The 5,000-nt window shown below is 40.2% G+C and overlaps 5 non-coding genes across 5 annotated transcripts; all 5 read right to left on the bottom strand.

Moving 5' to 3' along the window:
- Window positions 1–401: 401 nt before the first annotated feature.
- On the bottom strand, window positions 402–474 carry trnak-uuu (transfer RNA lysine (anticodon UUU)). Its single transcript has one exon. It is a non-coding gene; the product is annotated as a tRNA-Lys (tRNA).
- Window positions 475–804: 330 nt separating this feature from the next.
- Window positions 805–876, bottom strand: trnah-gug (transfer RNA histidin (anticodon GUG)). Its single transcript has one exon. It is a non-coding gene; the product is annotated as a tRNA-His (tRNA).
- Window positions 877–1,031: 155 nt separating this feature from the next.
- On the bottom strand, window positions 1,032–1,113 carry trnas-aga (transfer RNA serine (anticodon AGA)). Its single transcript has one exon. It is a non-coding gene; the product is annotated as a tRNA-Ser (tRNA).
- Window positions 1,114–2,748: 1,635 nt separating this feature from the next.
- trnak-uuu (transfer RNA lysine (anticodon UUU)) lies at window positions 2,749–2,821 on the bottom strand. Its single transcript has one exon. It is a non-coding gene; the product is annotated as a tRNA-Lys (tRNA).
- A 551-nt stretch (window positions 2,822–3,372) lies between these two features.
- trnas-aga (transfer RNA serine (anticodon AGA)) lies at window positions 3,373–3,454 on the bottom strand. The gene has a single exon. It is a non-coding gene; the product is annotated as a tRNA-Ser (tRNA).
- Between the last annotated feature and the right edge of the window lie 1,546 nt (window positions 3,455–5,000).

The following is a 5,000-nucleotide window of genomic DNA, read 5'->3' as shown; positions in this document are numbered from 1 at the left end:
AGCGGCTCTTTATGCAGCTCATTATGCAGGGCTTTGTCTTCTCAGGTGTAAATCATAATGACATTCATGATAGTTGACGCCTACTCTCATATGACCTTTACCAACAAAAAGTGTCTTAGAAAATATAAATCAATGTATTGTTTTCTGTAAGTTAGTAAACAAGATGATTTTCACATGAATTACAAAGAAAAATTCTAGGCTACAAGCTCCAGTTCTCAAAAATTCCAGGCACCATTGTTCTTTATGTTTGCCTTGTTCAAGTGTTTTAACATTGTTCGTTTTTCACTAACCACAAGGGAGATCCCTTGATACCCGAGAGCAGGAAGGAACACCGTTCCCGTACAGAGCCAGCAGAAGAGATGGACCATAGTGATAGCAAGGTGAGGCCAAAGAAAGACCTTCGCCCGAACAGGGACTTGAACCCTGGACCCTCAGATTAAAAGTCTGATGCTCTACCGACTGAGCTATCCGGGCTCTTGTGGAGCAAAGAAGAGACGCAGGTGTCACGGGATGAAAGCTAGAAGCAGTTAGGACAAAGGACCATAGAAGGCACAATTACCATCACAGAAAGCTAAAGCAATACTGCAAAGTCTTCCCGTAGTCGGCAGGGTTCGCACCTGCGCGGGGAGACCCCAATGGATTTCACGTCCATCGCCTTAACCTCTCGGCCACGACTACGTCTAGCTGGGCAGGCCCAGTTGTCTGGTGTCACCCTGCACAGGCCAGGCATCAAAAACAAAATAGAGAAGAAAGATGAGGTGGTAAAAAAATGCCAACCTTCCCGTACACTCAACGCCAGAGTATTGCCGTGACCCGGATTCGAACCGGGGTTGCTGCGGCCACAACGCAGAGTACTAACCACTATACGATCACGGCGTGCCACTGGCTCACCCGAGTTAACCCCTGGAGCCCGAATAGAAGAAGCACCAGCGGTGTGTTGGTCCATCGAAGAGGGACTGGACATTTCGCAAATCAGTGGGAGGACCTTGAAAAATTCATGGACGCTTTTCCTCACGGCCTTCAGCAAACAGCGTAGTCGGCAGGATTTGAACCTGCGCGGGGAGACCCCAATGGATTTCTAGTCCATCACCTTAACCACTCGGCCACGACTACAAGAACAGACCAACTCCTGCTCAGTTTGTGTGCAACACTGCTGCCTGACCTTCTTGCAAACATCCCAGCTCAGTCAGCAAGCGGACTGTAACCCAGTAAAGGGTTTCCTTTTTTTGGATACAGACATAATAACAACAAAACTTTGTGCACTTCTAAAGATAACAAACAAGATGTGCTGTCTGCAGCCTTTGTCTGCGCTGATCTTCATTTACAAACACGTCATTAAAATGAACTGTAACTCCGTGAATACTCAACGAAGAGACATGAGAGAGATATCTATAGAAAGCTTGACATGTCTACTTTTAAACTAAACGAGTGCTGCCTAAAACAAATGTTCTGTGATAAAGTAATCCATATGAAAACAAGGCGATGTGCTTTTTTCACGTCTCCCTTCATTATATCTAATGTGACCACGCCCCACGCTGAACGCTCTATTCAGATTCAAACTGAAGCGCAGCTTGAATACGCCCACACAGAAGAAAAAGCAGCCAGACTGTTGTTCAAGTGCTTTTATTTTACTGTTTGCTTCGCGATGAGAGGAATAACACATAATTCACCCCAAAAAGATGTGACGTGGTTGAGGATTTGAGAAATGGATTTCCTCAGAAAAAAAAGAATGAAGCACTTTATTCAGCAGAGATCATAAACATGAGTAAGTCTCTTTATATTTATTTATATACTTGTACTAGCTTTCACATAACGTCTAAACATTTTACTAGTTAGACTCTTTCCAAACTATAATTCTTGACTAAATGTATAATTAAGTTAAATATTATGAAGTTCCAATAACAATATACAAAACTATACCATTCAAAAGCTTGATGTAAATAATATAAATGTAACAAATACATGTAACTGTAACAAATGTAACAAAAAATGGTGTTCTTTTAATTTACCCCCTAAAAAACCTGAAAAATGTCCTCTGCTATTTTCAACATTAATAATAATGATAACAATAAATGTTTTTTTTGTTGTTGTTGTTTTTTAGAAATTCAGATTGTTAAAAGGATTTCTTGAGGATTGTGTGACTGGAGTAATAATGCAAAAATAAAATTAGTTTGAAAGTCAGCTTTGATTGTTCCTAATAAACTGTTTAACTGCTCCCCCATATTAAATTATGTTGTGGGATAATTAAATATATTCTAAATAAACTACAAACTTAAAATGATATACATTTATTTTGTTCTCACGTTCTTTCTTGTAACACCTCCCTCTCAGTGACAACAGCTGACTGAGCGGCTCTTTATGCAGCTCATTATGCAGGGCTTTGTCTTCTCAGGTGTAAATCATAATGACATTCATGATAGTTGACGCCTACTCTCATATGACCTTTACCAACAAAAAGTGTCTTAGAAAATGTAAATCAATGTATTGTTTTCTGTAAGTGAGTAAACAAGATGATTTTCACATGAATTACAAAGAAAAATTCTAGGCTACAAGCTCCAGTTCTCAAAAATTCCAGGCACCATTGTTCTTTATGTTTGCCTTGTTCAAGTGTTTTAACATTGTTCGTTTTTCACTAACCACAAGGGAGATCCCTTGATACCCGAGAGCAGGAAGGAACACCGTTCCAGTACAGAGCCAGCAGAAGAGATGGACCGTAGTGATAGCAAGGTGAGGTCAAAGAAAGACCTTCGCCCGAACAGGGACTTGAACCCTGGACCCTCAGATTAAAAGTCTGATGCTCTACCGACTGAGCTATCCGGGCTCTTGTGGAGCAAAGAAGAGACGCAGGTGTCACGGGATGAAAGCTAGAAGCAGTTAGGACAAAGGACCATAGAAGGCACAATTACCATCACAGAAAGCTAAAGCAAAACTGCAAAGCCCTCCCGTAGTCAGCAGGGTTCGAACCTGCGCGGGGAGACCCCAATGGATTTCACGTCCATCGCCTTAACCTCTCGGCCACGACTACGTCTAGCTGGGCAGGCCCAGTTGTCTGGTGTCACCCTGCACAGGCCAGGCATCAAAAACAAAATAGAGAAGAAAGATGAGGTGGTAAAAAAAATGGCAACCTTCCCGTACACTCAACGCCAGAGTATTGCCGTGACTCGGATTCGAACCGGCGTTGCTGCGGCTACAACGCAGAGTACTAACCACTATACGATCACGGCGTGCCACTGGCTCACCCGAGTTAACCCCTGGAGCCCGAATAGAAGAAGCACCAGCGGTGTGTTGGTCCATCGAAGAGGGACTGGACATTTCGCAAATCAGTGGGAGGACCTTGAAAAATTCATGGACGCTTTTCCTCACGGCCTTCAGCGTAGTCGGCAGGATTCGAACCTGCGCGGGGAGACCCCAATGGATTTCTAGTCCATCGCCTTAACCACTCGGCCACGACTACAAGAACAGACCAACTCCTGCTCAGTTTGTGTGCAACACTGCTGCCTGACCTTCTTGCAAACATCCCAGCTCAGTCAGCAAGCGGACTGTAACCCAGTAAAGGGTTTCCTTTTTTTGGATACAGACATAATAACAACAAAACTTTGTGCACTTCTAAAGATAACAAACAAGATGTGCTGTCTGCAGCCTTTGTCTGCGCTGATCTTCATTTACAAACACGTCATTAAAATGAACTGTAACTCCGTGAATACTCAACGAAGAGACATGAGAGAGATATCTATAGAAAGCTTGACATGTCTACTTTTAAACTAAACGAGTGCTGCCTAAAACAAATGTTCTGTGATAAAGTAATCCATATGAAAACAAGGCGATGTGCTTTTTTCACGTCTCCCTTCATTATATCTAATGTGACCACGCCCCACGCTGAACGCTCTATTCAGATTCAAACTGAAGCGCAGCTTGAATACGCCCACACAGAAGAAAAAGCAGCCAGACTGTTGTTCAAGTGCTTTTATTTTACTGTTTGCTTCGCGATGAGAGGAATAACACATAATTCACCCCAAAAAGATGTGACGTGGTTGAGGATTTGAGAAATGGATTTCCTCAGAAAAAAAAGAATGAAGCATTTTATTCAGCAGAGATCATAAACATGAGTAAGTCTCTTTATATTTATTTATATACTTGTACTAGCTTTCACATAACGTCTAAACATTTTACTAGTTAGACTCTTTCCAAACTATAATTCTTGACTAAATGTATAATTAAGTTAAATATTATGAAGTTCCAATAACAATATACAAAACTATACCATTCAAAAGCTTGATGTAAATAATATAAATGTAACAAATACATGTAACTGTAACAAATGTAACAAAAAATGGTGTTCTTTTAATTTACCCCCTAAAAAACCTGAAAAATGTCCTCTGCTATTTTCAACATTAATAATAATGATAACAATAAATGTTTTTTTTTGTTGTTGTTGTTTTTTAGAAATTCAGATTGTTAAAAGGATTTCTTGAGGATTGTGTGACTGGAGTAATAATGCAAAAATAAAATTAGTTTGAAAGTCAGCTTTGATTGTTCCTAATAAACTGTTTAACTGCTCCCCCATATTAAATTATGTTGTGGGATAATTAAATATATTCTAAATAAACTACAAACTTAAAATGATATACATTTATTTTGTTCTCACGTTCTTTCTTGTAACACCTCCCTCTCAGTGACAACAGCTGACTGAGCGGCTCTTTATGCAGCTCATTATGCAGGGCTTTGTCTTCTCAGGTGTAAATCATAATGACATTCATGATAGTTGACGCCTACTCTCATATGACCTTTACCAACAAAAAGTGTCTTAGAAAATGTAAATCAATGTATTGTTTTCTGTAAGTGAGTAAACAAGATGATTTTCACATGAATTACAAAGAAAAATTCTAGGCTACAAGCTCCAGTTCTCAAAAATTCCAGGCACCATTGTTCTTTATGTTTGCCTTGTTCAAGTGTTTTAACATTGTTCGTTTTTCACTAACCACAAGGGAGATCCCTTGATA

The sequence above is a fragment of the Carassius gibelio genome, chromosome A20 (assembly GCF_023724105.1).
Source record: "Carassius gibelio isolate Cgi1373 ecotype wild population from Czech Republic chromosome A20, carGib1.2-hapl.c, whole genome shotgun sequence".
NCBI classification, from domain to species: Eukaryota; Metazoa; Chordata; class Actinopteri; order Cypriniformes; family Cyprinidae; genus Carassius; species Carassius gibelio.
This window is presented reverse-complemented; position numbering and strand designations above follow the sequence as displayed.